We start from the raw sequence: 13,983 nt of genomic DNA, 5'->3' as shown, positions 1-13,983 counted from the left end.
TTGAGTTAAAAATTTTTGCGTCGAATTTTAAACGGCCACCATCTAGAAACTTTTCATTGGTTTAAGACTCGTTAATGAACTCATCTAAGCTATTTATACAAATATAGTTCTGTGTATGTACCTGGTTTGATCTGAATCTTTTACAAACTACGTTAACTATCATGTTCACGTATACAGTTATTGTATTATGGTGGTTTTGGGTTCTGGAGCTCATGATCGAAGAAAATCAAGAATATTGTTTGGGAATTATGAGAAACGATTGCTATGACCAGATTTATAAGAAATCTACCTAGAATTGATGTTACTTAATGTAAATAATCTGCACTATATGAATAAATAAAGTTAACTTGGATATTGAGGTGGATTTCTGGAAGGTTCCAACAAAGTTTTTTTCGGATAATTAATTGCATACATATATTAGTTGGTGTTTGCTATTTCGCATAAGTTTGTCCATTTAATGTTGTATTTCTTACTGTTTCCAAGATCCTTTCAGTGTCCAATTTTTAACCTTCGGTATATATGACATAATGTTGTAAATATGTAAGGTAAAATTATTAATTAATTAGTAATAGCATCATAAATTCAGCATAAAAATTAATTGTATCCATTACATACATATAATTCTTTTATTTCAAAGTTATTCTAGATACACTCATAATACTGTGTATCTGTGTAGCTTCCACCAAAAGGGGATCCATGCCGAACACGCGAGGGAGTTCTTAGAGAAGCAGCTGAAGGCCTTACAGTTGGAGTACGTGGATTTGTATCTGATACACCACGCTGTGGGGTACAAGTACGACAGTACCAATCATGTCAGGTAATGTTCATCACACAACATAAATACTGTTTAGCCAGTTTCTATTATTACAATCAAATGTGTTTAATATCGATTTAAAAAACTACCAATATTAATAACAAATTATTGGTATGTTTATAACAAAATCCTATTTTTTAATTAATAACTTGAACTTATTATTTTATTTACGTTAATTGTTTTCTTATAACTTATGTTATAATTTGCCAAATAAAGTAATGTAATTCTATACCAAACTTGAACTTGGTACCTTAAAATCAACTTATATATTATCTTAAAATCATTACATATATCATCAGAAGCTTGTTATTTGTTTTTTTTTATGTGACATTTCTTGCACTGTGCGTTTTTTTTTTTGCAACCACACATGTGTAAATGTGGTTTTCATTTTTCTGTAAGAGTCTATGTATAAATTGTATTTAAATAAACAATTATTGGTACAATGTATAATTTTTCTCACAAACTAACATTGTAAATTCCGTCACAGGTAGTGAAGGCTTAGACATGCAGACCGATCACGTTTGCTGTGTGGAAAGTAAGTTAACTCCATGAATGAATAACAATATTTTCTCTAACATCAAAACATCCTATTCCCCAGGAGGGTTTATACCTTCCATTTGAAGCCACACACGGTACAAGTAAACAAAAACAGATGTGACACAAATCTAGGCAATCTTTATGGATGTCCAGGAGCGGCACATCACTAACCTCAAATGTAGCATGGATTCTGGGGTGCAAGGGTAATTCGATAGGTCTATAGTCTACTGCGGGAGATGACTGTTGGAGTTGGGGGTTTCCTAAGTCAGTTGTTCTGGCTAGCCCAGACATAAGGGCGTACCACCCACTGCATTGCTTTGCTGAAGAGGCTGGTTCAGAGCTGGCTTCTCCTCTTCCGAGGGGACATGCCCCGGGACTAATACTCTAAATGTTCCGTCATGGATCTCGACAGGAGGCGGCTCCTAACCCCAACCTTACCCTTCCAGAATATCCCGTCACTCCGGAAGCAAGCGCAAAGGCCCTTTAGGACTAGTGCAATTTGTAAGCTTCTTGTCCTACGATAACAAAAAAAAAAAAACATCAAACATGGTCTGTGAATTATTCAAATATTATCTTACACATTCTTTGTAACATTAGCAGTTTTTGTCACATAAGTACAAAGCCAATAAATTTAGAATGGATAGAGATTACACTTTATATTTAAAAAACATTAAAAGAAACACCCCATGAATATTTCTTTATCTAAAAATTAAAATAACTATATAACAACCAGTGTACGGTAATGTGTTTTACTATAGGTATTGAATGCTGTCGAATGGTTCGGGAATCGTTTCGTTTCATTCCCCATTACAAATTATATAGATAATGTTGAAATTGAAAAGTAAAAAATAGTAAAGTTTATTTGAAACGAATAATACTATAAACCAATAAAATTATATGGAGAATTGACAATAAATTATATTCTATACTAAAAATATTAAAAGCAAATTTAAAGGCACGGTGGACATTCTTTTTATTAACATGTATTAATTGACGATGGTTTCGTCTTTGAGACACTTTAAAACGCAACAAAAACAAGTCGTTAAGATACTTTTCTAATGTATAATAATATACTAATACCCTACTGTACTTACTATAATATATCTCTCTAATGCTAAATAACTAATACTTATATGAAGGTGGGACGACGTCAATTTCCATGTAAGCACAATCCATAAATGATCTTTAACAAGAATAAACGGACACTGTTGCAGTTTAAGTTTTATATGATATTTGTCGCGAAAAGATAACAGGTTTGGATTCCATGATTGACGCTTGGAGTCCAGTCCAAGCTTTGTCATTGCACAGGATGCAAGTTCCGAGCACAACTCACTAGTACGAGAATCACAATCACACCAGCATGGGCTACAGTGTGATACTAACGAGGAAATTATCGGGTCTTTCTTCGGCACCGGGTCGATAAATCTGAACAAAGCCTGGCCAAGCGGCTTTTGGGCATGTTTGAACTCTTTTCTTCTTTCTTTTCTTTTTCTTCTTTCTGTTCTTTTATGGTATCTATTAATTCATCTCCACCCGACGAAGAGGATGGATTCCGATCCTCGAAACATTATGTTATACCTTTTTTGTAACATAAAAATAAGACAAATATCCGAAATCCTGTTATCCTTTCAAAACTTCCTTCCATCGTCAGAAAAGAACTTTAAACAAAGAATATTTGTCGTATCTAAATTAACATATTTACGTTACGATATCAATATCTTAATAATATTAAAAATAGCTGCAGATGAATATAATCTAGTAGTATGGATGGATGGATCATAAATCGATGGTTGGATATAAGAACGTCTTCCATCACTAATAACTACATAACAGATTGAATACAACTTTGAATAAAATTAATTTAAATACTGGAATTAACTAAGATATGTCTATTTACGTTTCAATATTACGGTGACCGGAGCTGGGACTATCTTTCAAAGTCCATAAATTATCTCACACAATGTGCAGTTTGAGTACTTTTAAAAAGTGATGACTGGACGTTAGCATCCCTGTTGTAATTCCGGAATTCGCAAGATAAACCAAGAGTTTATGTCGTTATTCACATTATAAACGTTACTGAATAAACCACCGTGAAATAGTTTAAACGTATTAATAACTTAACACAGCTTGTAAATAACTCCATTCATACAATTTAAAGGCGATGGAGGACATGGTTGACGCCGGCTTGACGAAGTACATCGGGCTGTCCAACTTCAACGTGAAACAGATAGATAATATTGTGCAGAATTCTCGCATCAAACCCTCCAACCTCCAGATAGAGCTTCACGTTTATCAGCATATGCACGAGCGTTCATAGAGAGACACACTCAGCCACATGTACCATCATCTAACTCGAAATTCTCTATACCGGGTGCCTTAAAAAGCCATCCATCTATTAATTTCTTATGAATAGAGATGGAATGATTTACTTTGGGGGATGTTTATATGACTAACTAAGGAGGTTTTCGATGAATAAAAACTGTTGACCCCTCTCTCACTAAAGTGAGGTATTGAGGGGTAAGTCGATCTTTTTAAAATAGTAACCCCTTGCATGTGACACCTCATTTTAAAAAGTATTATAAAAAGAAGAAGAATGATACAAAAAGTTTTTCTCTCCAAAATGGAGTATTGTGTGGGTAAGTCTAAGGTTTTAGATAGCAACCTCTAGAAAAGTGTGTCTTAGTATGTGATACACTTTCAGTCCAGCTAATGTGTGTGTCTCCTATTAACCAATAAGAGATAACATGGCAAAACCAGCCATTAGTATTTCAAGGACTTCCTACTGGGATTTTTTGTCAGACCAAACAAAACAAAATAAACCATGGTTATGTTATTCATGGTTTTTTTCTGTTTTTTTTATTCTTGTTATAAACTTATTTAACAATTTGGTGTCGTAAATTTCAAAATAACTAATGCGTGAATTTTTTTCTCTGCCTTACAATAAAATTAAATGTATCTTAATGTGTCAGGTTTCATAAAACAATTCAAACTTTAATTGGCCACCAAATTTGGCAGAGTAACATTAGATACATCTAGTTTGTGTCATTCTTCTTCTTTTTTGTAATACCTTTAAAATGAAGTGTCACTTGCAAGGAGTGTTATTTAAAAATTTTGATTTATCCCCAAAATACCCCATTTGGGGGGAAGGGTTTTCATACACCAAAAATATTTTCAGTTGGTCATATAAACATTCCTCAATGTTAATCACTCCATCCCTATTCACAAGAAAGTTAATGGGGGATGGTAACATTTTAAGGCACCCGGTATAGAAGTAAAGATTCACGAAAAATGTCAATTCATAAAGTAGTTTCGTTTCTTGAGATATCGTACTGACACATGTGCAGAAATAAAATGTCTCCATCCCCTCGAGTGACAGGCTTCGCTAACGCTCAGCTAATAAATAAAAGAAGAACTTTTACAATTACTAAATGATCGTAATTATAAAATTGTTCGATGATTACTGTTTAGTAACCGCCTAGAGGATAGAATGCGTCAAACACAATTTGACTGGGTGTAATGTAAAACTAGATTAAGGATCATATTACAAACTTATAATCATAAAATTTGCACACAGGAATATTGAAAATCCTCTAACGGATACTGACGTATTAGCAATCGCTAAAAACTCACAACAAAACCCCCGCTCAGGTGCTGCTACGTCACATGCTTCAGTTGGGTATCGCTGTTCATACCAAAGAGCAACAACGCTGGAAGATTGAAGCAAAACATTGACGTAAGTACAATTTAATGAACACACTCTGGCTCACAATGATTGAGGCTAATTTAGTACCTTAAGAAACCGAGCGACAATGGTCAGTTTTTAATACGTGGATGAGGAGTTTAGTTTGTTAGAATAAAGAGGAAAATTTAATATGGTTTCTGTTCAAAAAAAGTACCCGGAACCAATCTCAACATATTTTGTGCATAATTTACAACCAATCTGTGAACACTATGTTAAGTTTTTTGTGTAATGGAAACCTATGAATGTTTTTGTATAGATTAAGGAAAGCCTTTTCCTTCTTTAAAGTTTGTTTTTGACGATGGAACGACTATGAAGGAAACATAATTTTTCCGGACATTTTAAATTGTTTCAGTGATAAAATATAATCAGTATAATTCAGTAATACTACGTTTCGAGATCAGCAATCCGATCTCTTCTATAGTGTTCGTCGTCGATAGGAAGTAGCTATAATGGAAGTGCACTTATAAGATATTAACATATCGTTCCTTGGGGCCCGGAATGAATCGTTTTGAAGATAAAAGCACAGAATTTTTCTGTAAAATATTTAATTTACTATGCAAGTTGTAATGCATGTTTAAAGAAATAGGGGTTCTAAAGTAATGGATATAATTAATACAGAACCCGGGTTTAGTGATTCGGTTAGTGTTACCGGCACTTTCTGAGCTGATTGTACTATAAAAAATAAAGAAAAAAGTTCATAATAAACACGGGTCCGGAAATGCTTCCTTACTGGGTTATGGCCAATTGAAGATTTCACCAAAAAATTGTGTGCAGGAGGTCAAATGATGATTTGCCGCGTGTTTATGAAGAGATATTTATAAGCGAATGCAACTTTTTCTAACGGATTTTTTAGATGAGAAATTGAATAAAGTTCATCTCATAGCTGTATCTCATTTAGTTTTTTTTGTTATACTACAAAAAAAAGAAATAAAATAGTTTTGAAAACACTTTTTTAAGGTTTAACGGACAATTATTTTGTTAAATAGGCATTGAAGACCCACATTTTTACAAAGAAACTTGCAGAAAATTTAATTCTGAATAAAATTATGTGCCACACGGCTATTAACAGCGAAGTATTAGTTTCTGGAATTTAATTTTACAACACACATTCTACCAAGCAAGAAATACGTATTTAGTAAATAAACACCGTAATGTAATGATATAAGGTACACAAATAATTGATTAGCATACAATTGTAAATACGATTTTTAATAGATTAATGCTCAACTAAAAAACAATAATACTATTACTTTTTAGGACTATCCAAATGGTTTACATCATGTACCTACATATCTTTGTCACGTTTAGCTTTACAGAAAGTAAATTATGTTTTTATAAGTTGGTATCACAAATCAGCTGTTCAACAATACACTGCAATTTATTGAGGAATCCAAATTATTTGTTACCAATTCTGTACTAGTTTAATGGGTTGTAATTTAATACAATTAATTTACTACTCGTTTGTTAGTGAAGTGTATTTTAAAGTAACTTACTATCACAATTGCAATGCCTTTGTTATTTACAACGGAAGAATATGCCGACATGGTATTTGTCTTAGGCGTTTGTGACGGAAATGCAACCGCTGCTACTGCAGAATACCGAAGACGATTTCCTAATCTCAGAGTTCCAAACCCAAAAACGATCAGTGGATCATTTCGTACCCTAAGAGTAACAGGTAAACTTTCCTAGTATTAATAATTATCGGGATCGCCCTGCCCAGAATAATGTAGATATGGAAGAGGCTATAATCATGGCTACTGAACGCAGTCCTGGTGTCAGTAACACGGCGTCTTTCTAGGCGATTCGCAGTGTCTCAGTCTGAAGTATGGAGAACTTTGCGCAACAAATAGCATGTTCCCTTACCATAAAACAACAAGTTCAAAGTATTCAACCAACAGATCCTCCTCTTCGATTGGAATTTTGCAACTGGTTAATTAGAAACCCGTCAACATCATAGAACCATTTTATTCACTGATGAAGACTCAATTTACCCGAGATGGCGTCAACAACCTTCACAATGAACACACTTGGGCAGAGGGAAATCCACATAGTACAATCGTGCGCAAACTTTCAACACAGATTTAGTGTAAATGTATGGTGTGGACTCATTCATGATCGATTAATAGGACCATTCATTCTCCGAGGACATCTAAATTCCCGCATGTACCTAGAATTCCTTACAGAACAACTACCACTATTATTAGAAGATGTTCCATTAGCAGCAAGGTGCAATATTATTTATCAACATGATGGTGGTGCCCCCTGCCCACTTTTCCCATAATGTAACAATGCACTTAAACGAGCAGTTTCCCGGGCGATGGATTGGTCGCGGTGGACCACACACTTGGCCACCAAGATCACCAGATCTAACTCCATTAGATTTCTGTATATGGGGTTGGATGAAGAACCTGGTGTACCAGGAAAAAGTAAATACACGTGAAGAGTTAATAAATCTAATTGAAGATGCCGCCGCACAAATCAAAAACAATCGTGCAGCGTTGCGGAGGATAACTCGATCAATCAGAAAGCGAGCTGCTAAGTGTATTGAAGTACAAGGACTGATTTTTGAACACCTGTTATGAAAGTGGTACGTAGTATTTATAAGCTTTAGATGAAAAACAATAATTTATTTAAAACTTAATTTAAATTGCATCCTAATAAATCTTATGTGTAGGCTACTCTATGTCATTAAAATGCGTTTTTCCTTTGCTTTGGAATTTCTTGCTTGGTAGAATGTTTGTTGTAAAAATTAAATTCCAGAAACTAATATTCGCTGTTAATAGCCGTGGTGTGGCACATAATTTTATTCAGAATTAAATTTTCTGCAAGTTTCTTTGTAAAAAATGTGGGTCTTCAATGCCTATTTAACAAAATAATTGTCCGTTTTAAACCTTAAAAAAAGTGTTTTCAAAATTATTTTATTTCTGTTTTATGTAGTATAACAAAAAAACTAAATGAGATACAGCTATGAGATGAACTTTATTCAATTTCTCATCTAAAAAAATCCGTTAGAAAAAGTTGCATTCGCCTATAAATATCTCTTCATAAACACGCGGCAAATCATCATTTGATCTCCTGCACACAATTTTTGGTGAAATCTTCAATTGGCCATAACCCAGTAAGGAAGCATTTCCGGACCCATGTTTATATGAACTTTTTTCTTTATTTTTTATAGTAAAATCAGCTCAGAAAGTGCCGGTAACACTAACCGAATCACCCTGTATATCTACTTAAACGTTACTTAAGTCAATTTTTTTTCGATAAATGATACGATATTTTTTATACTTCTAAAACGCTATAAACAACAAAATACATTTAATGGGCTTGGAATAGACGCTCAACATGGCTGCGTGGTTCCGGACTTATGTTTGGCACAACGCTCTGGATTATTATGCTTACTTTAACCTATAGTGTAGTCATGCATTAGTTTAGTCATACACCTGAAGAAAAGATCAGGTCGTATGAAATCAAGATTTAAATTTTTAAATCGCCTATGTTAAAAATAGATTAATGTTATTCATATAAGGGTTTATGCGTAGGTTAGAGACTAGAAATAAATCAGTTTTTGTGTTCCAGATCTTCGACTTCAATCTGAGTAAGCAGGAAATGGTGCGGCTGGGGGTACTGGACCGAGGAGAAGACGGAAGAAGGTTTATCCTGGAAGGTATGCTCACTCATCCTGAGTATCCTTACAGGAAACCGTAGACGTTACAAACCTTCATCACATACCTGAGTCATACGCTTTTCAATGTAAAACCAGTTTAAATAATACATTTAAAAAATGTTCTACAATCTCAATTATTGACTGTGTTTTATCCAAAAATATTACTTAAAATATTTCCCTAATTTGATTGAAAAAAAAAAAAAACGGTTTACAAGTGTGCCATATCACGTCTCACGTATCAGGCTTCCATGAGGTTGCATGCAAAAACTTTTAAGTCTGTATAGCTCATGCATTCTGTTTTTTTGGGCCTCATATATTTACTGTCACGTGTTAAAATTTTATAAAGTTTCCTTTTAAATTGATTTATTCCGCTTTTTAATTGTGGCCACATAGTTTGCTAACGTTCAGCATATCACAGAGGGACATGTACTATCTTTGAACTTGATGTTTGCTTATATAGAAATGAATCCGTATAAAAAATTAAAGTTTATATGTCAGATTATACTCGAGATATGTTGCTCATAGACGGACAAACATGTATAATATATTCTTTCAGCCCCCCTTTGCTGCGTTCAGCCAGTTAATAAAATTAAAATATAATTTTAAAAAAAAAACCGTAATGCACATCATTAAGAACGTTGATTAGTACGTTTACATTGCCCTTAAAAGCCTGAATATTTAAGACAACGGATCAAGTCACTTTAAAATTTGATTGATTAAATTAAATAACGCTTGGAGATATTGTAGATTGTAATGTAACTATCATAGTATCGTACTGTAAAGCAGTTCTCGATAGCGACTTTACAAACTTTTTAATTTTTTTTTAGTTGTATATTGTGTATTCTAAAATGGAACATAGCCTAATGAAATTGTGCTATAGACTTAAAATTTCGTATGAGAAGCTTATTAGTCACGTGGGGTGACGTACTTTGACGTTACCTCAATCATATAATAACATTAATTTATACCAACATTAGCACAACCTCGTCACCGCAAACACTGTACTGGCGTCCTTCGAAACAATAGCACTTGTTTTTGTATGGAGATTGAATCTATTGTCTTCTCCAATTTTTTAGCAGTCTTAAATTTCGTGACAACCCTGTCCTCTGTTTATTACTGTCAGTCGAGGGAATGGACACATTAAATTTCTGCACGTCTGTCAGTACGATATCTCAAGAATGACCTACTCTAATGACTTGACATTTTTTTGCGTGAATCTTAACTTATATACCGAATGTCTTAAAAGACCCTCCCCCCATTAACTTTCTTATGAATAGAGCGATTTATTTCGGGGATGTTTATTTGACCAACTAAGGACTTATTTGGAGTACGAAAATTTTTCACCTCTCCCCCCTCCAAAATGAGGATTTCAGGGGTAAGTCAAAGTGTTTAATTATCAACCCCTCATTTCAAAGGTATTATATAAAAAAGAAGACTGGCACAAACTAGAGGTATTTAATGTTACTCAATCAAACTTTGTGGCCAATTACAGTTTGAATTGTTTTATAAAACCACTACAGTTTAAGTAAGAAATGCCTGAATGTAAGGAATGAAATTTGGATAACTCTTCATCACAACCATATATTTGTAATCGTGTTTTCTAGCAATGTTTTGATAAAATCGTCAATAAAATTGTTTAATTGAGCACTGGTATCATCTCAAGAAAATGGTTTTTCAATGGTGTTTGTATTAAGCACTGTGTACAAAAACATATTATAATCTACTGAAAAACAAAAACCGATTTTATATCAACAAACAATAATATTACTTGATGATTATTACTATTATTACTTTCATGAAAAAAGGAACATTGAACTTGCAGTGCTGTCAATAGCGTCATGGAGACCGTTTTGACCGCTTTGGATCAGTCATAGTGTGTCAGTGTTATATACTGTGATTTATACAAGGCTATCCATTGCGTCAACCATTCCGATTTTTTTAGTAAACTGGAAAGATAGGCTCTCTTACTTCTTTCCTCGAACCTCTCTGAAAGGAATCAGGCAGATTCCCTATCAATGACAATTTTCAAGGCGGTTGGATGAGAGCCAGTTCAGGAGTACCCCAAGGACCATACTTTTCCCTTCCTATTTTCTATATACAGGGTGTAAAAAACTCCCGCTCTGGTTTGGTACCCCCCCGGAGCGATTACAAGTAAATCAATAAAACTTGGTACATCAGCACTGCAGCACTAAGCTTAACTTTCACAACTTGAGCTAAGACAAGAATATTAAACTATCTATTATTATTGCCAATGGTGCAGTGTAGCGGGTTATCGCAAGATAACCGGATCAAGCAACGTCGAGCGTGGCTGCTGCTTGGATGGGTGACCGCTGATGTTCCTGTCCTTGCAAGCAGCCCGCCTGCCCGGCCATTGGTGGTGGTTCGGAAGTCACCTTTTAAGCCATTGGTCCTCAGGTTAAGTGTTAGAGAGGGCTTCTTAGCCCTAACTTCGCCTTATTGCTTTACCTTAATTCGTTCGGAAATCATCAAGCCCGTGCGGGACTTTTCGACATCCTGTATTTAAATGACTTTCCTTCCAATATAATTTCAAACATTGTTCGATGTCTTTTTGTCGTGATGTTCACAGCTAATTTATCAGTAGAATTTATCATGAATCAGTTATATTGTGACTTAAATAGATGGTTTAAGTCAAATGGTCTTCTCTTAAATGAAGAGAAAACTAAGATAACTATTTTCTCACCATATTTCCGTGATTTTGCGAGTTTCATCGTAAATGGTATCATCCCATAAAAATCTGCCCCTCTTCTTGGTATTATTTTTGGATTATAAACTAAACTGTTCTTAACATATTCATAACCTATGCACCAAGCTGTCTCGAATTACTTTAGCCTTTCAAGTGTTGATGCCTGTAGTTTGGTAAAGAAACGATCCTTTAAATATACTATATTTATCTGTACAGTAGGTTAATATGCTATTGCATTCTTTGAGTCATCTAATGTAATTTTAAGACTATTTAGACTCCAAAAGAGAATTGTTCGCATTATGTCAGGTTCTGGTCATCGTGCTCACTGTAAGCCTTTTTTCAGTAATTGAATTTTCTCACTCTCCAAAGTATATACATACTTGAAGTTTTAAGTTTCTTTATAAATAACCATTTGCACAGAAAATACCTTTGACCATCAGTACAATAACCCGCCACAAAGGTAACATTGATTCAGAGATTGACCCATATTAAAAAGCAATACACTATTATAATCTGCGGCTCTATAAAGCGCTGCCTCGAAATCTGAAAAACCTATCCAGCTCAAAACATTTTCGAAAGAAAGTTAATATCATTTTTCTAGAAGATATCTATGTAGTGTACAAGAATTCTTGTCAGATTGTACCAATGTAAACTATATTAAGCGAACTTATCTGATTGTAATTATTTTAGTATGTGACTCATTTCATAAAATATTTTGTTATATTACCGAAATAAATGATTTCTTATTCTAATCGTAAATTAGAAGTTGCTATGCTTTCCATTTTAGCACTTCATCAATTAGCTCTTGAAGTTTAAATAACCAGTAATTGTTCCGAATTATAGATATCTTTTAATGACAATTGTTACAGACAAATTTGTGGAAAGTAGTGGGTGCCAGCTAGTGAAGACTTAGAAAATAGAATGGCGAGGTTTGAATAGGTACGCTAGAGAAAAATCATTACAAATATAATTAGTTTTAAAGAAATAAGATTAGAAAAACGCGGTCACGTTAAATAACTGTTATCGTTAAAGAAACATCGGCCTTGAGTGCAATATCAACGTATTAAAATATTTGGTACCAGTTGGTTATTGGAAAATAAAACTTCACACACACTTCATTTTATCTTGATTCAATAGAACCAATGAAAGAATTCAATCACTAGAAGTGAATACGAGTGGGTAAACGTTATTAATTTATAAAGCTGCGAAGTGATTTCTCAGAACCTTTATATCAGACGTTTCCGGCCAACATACGCGTACGTTATTCTGTTGTAAATGTGCTTTCGAGGACCTGCTCAAGATTGTGCATATTAAAATATTGTCAGTGTAAATTAGGTTTCTAAAATCCTATTGTCCTTTCGAACCTTCCATCGCCAATAATGAACTTTAAACAAATACTTTTTAGTGTATTAGATAAAAAAGTATAAATATTTATCAAAATATAAACAACTACTGTTGACAGCTGGCAGTATAAATAAAACATATATTTTTATAAAAACTATTTAACATTTTTAGGCAGTTAAGAAAATTCAGAATAACAAAGGGGAGGAAACAAATTTTTTTTTTATGTAGAACTATGAAAGTTTGAATTAAGATTACATTTTGTTGTATTTAGGAAACAAGTCACTTACCTTGCTACTAACAGTAGAGGTACGTAATGGCACTTAACGGCCAAAGATCAAACGATAACTTAAGGTACACTTGTATGTTAATTTGCGCAATACGAGTATCAGTCTATAAAGCCACGTACCCATCAATTATGGTGCACACCCGCACTTGGCAGTAGAGATTTGAGAGGTAAGAAAAGTGGGTTTTTTTAATGTTATTATTAGATTGATGATTCAAAACAATGGTATTTAAGGGAATTAGTATTTGATGGGAGAGCCCAAAATAAACCTAAAGTGCGAGAGGGGGGGTTGTTCAAATCTGGCACATTCGGTCGCAGTTGCGAACTAGGTTGCATCGAGTGTAGAGCAAACTACTGCCACATCGGGGACGCTGTGTTTCTTTTTGAATTGTCCTCCATAAGGGTGGTTAACATTGCTCGGACATAACATGTTCTCTGATACTTTAAATGTAACCAAGACATGCCAACAAAAAAGTTGTAAACTTGGAAATGACTTGCACAATTCAATTATTAATAATATTGATTATCAACAGCTACGGTTCTAACAACGTTGCTTGAAACCGGATATTTTATTGCATATTTGACTGGACGTAAATAGCCCACCCACAGGTGTATCAAAAATGTCGGCATTCTTTTATTTGCCTATCTCCATGACCACAGGACACACGAAATTGCCTGGTGTTCACGTAAAGACCAAGTCAGGACTTTTAATTTTAGAGAATCTATATTAAAACAATTATTTTTGTATTTTATGTAGGTAAAAAATTAAATTCTACTGTTATATCGAAATTCAAATTTAATTTTACACTGAATTACACCAACTAATACTGCAATATAATAAAACTTCAACCAACGCAGCAGTCTTACTGCGAATCTTCAAATTAGGAGTAGTACC

General features: G+C 34.0%; 1 pseudogene; it reads left to right on the top strand.

Annotated features, from left to right (window-relative positions):
* The first annotated feature begins 676 nt into the window (after positions 1-676).
* On the top strand, positions 677-8,798 carry LOC124373608 (annotated as a pseudogene).
* The last annotated feature ends 5,185 nt before the right edge of the window (positions 8,799-13,983 follow it).

This window comes from Homalodisca vitripennis, unplaced genomic scaffold (assembly GCF_021130785.1).
Source record: "Homalodisca vitripennis isolate AUS2020 unplaced genomic scaffold, UT_GWSS_2.1 ScUCBcl_5998;HRSCAF=13002, whole genome shotgun sequence".
In the NCBI taxonomy this organism is placed as follows: Eukaryota; Metazoa; Arthropoda; class Insecta; order Hemiptera; family Cicadellidae; genus Homalodisca; species Homalodisca vitripennis.
The sequence above is the reverse complement of the archived record's forward strand: the minus strand, read 5'-3'. Positions and strand labels throughout refer to the sequence as shown.